Source organism: Nelumbo nucifera, chromosome 5, assembly GCF_055504915.1.
Source record: "Nelumbo nucifera cultivar China Antique chromosome 5, China Antique-T2T, whole genome shotgun sequence".
NCBI classification, from domain to species: Eukaryota; Viridiplantae; Streptophyta; class Magnoliopsida; order Proteales; family Nelumbonaceae; genus Nelumbo; species Nelumbo nucifera.
Genome location: NC_142653.1, coordinates 28,827,888 through 28,828,704, shown reverse-complemented (window position 1 = coordinate 28,828,704; position 817 = coordinate 28,827,888). Strand labels below are relative to the sequence as shown.

General features: G+C 28.2%; 1 non-coding gene across 1 annotated transcript; it reads left to right on the top strand.

Annotated features, from left to right (window-relative positions):
• The first annotated feature begins 293 nt into the window (after positions 1 to 293).
• On the top strand, positions 294 to 367 carry TRNAT-AGU (transfer RNA threonine (anticodon AGU)). The gene has a single exon. It is a non-coding gene; the product is annotated as a tRNA-Thr (tRNA).
• Positions 368 to 817: the final 450 nt, after the last annotated feature.

Sequence of the window (817 nt, the reverse complement as noted above, 5' to 3'; positions counted from 1 at the left end):
TTTGATGAAAATATAAGTCAAAGTTTTGGTCCTTTTAATTTTGAACACGGTGCCCATTCAATGGTGGATCTTTATCTTCTTAATATTGGACATATAGTAGGTTTTAGAGCTTAAGAGCAGTTATGGGTTTTATACTTTTATTCCCTATGATCCAATATTTTGTCCTTAAAATAAATTTATACAATATATCAAAAAAAAAAAAAAAAACTTATGCAGGTATCTAGCATTGTGGCGTATAAGCTTCATTTAGTAATAATCAAAGCTTTTAAAAACGGATGTATAAATAATAATTAGCTTTCATAGCTCAGTTGGTTAGAGCACCCGTTTAGTAAGCGGGAGGTTTTGAGTTCAAATCTCAATGAAAGCATAATTTTCTTTTAGTATTAGCTTTGTTTTCATTATCTAGACCCCATAGTTTTTTTTGAGTTTAAGATTAATAATTTTTATTTAAAATAGTTAAAAATCCAAACATAATGTATGCATGGGTTGTGCTTATTTTTGGTTTAGTCTAATTATGAAATTAACATTGCTCTTAGGGGTGTAACCAAGGATCAAAATTTTGACACGATATGCCACGTATTGGGCGTATCATATTGTATCTTTGGGGTCCCGATACACATGTTTACATGTGTTTTGGAAACTCCTTTTTTTAATAAAAAATACACTTGATAAAGCATAATTTTCTTTTAGTATTAGCTTTGTTTTCATTATCTAGACCCCATAGCTTTTTTGAGTTTAAGATTAATAATTTTTATTTAAAAATAGTTAAAAATCCAAAAATAAAGTATGCATGGGTTGTGCTTATTTTTGATTTAGT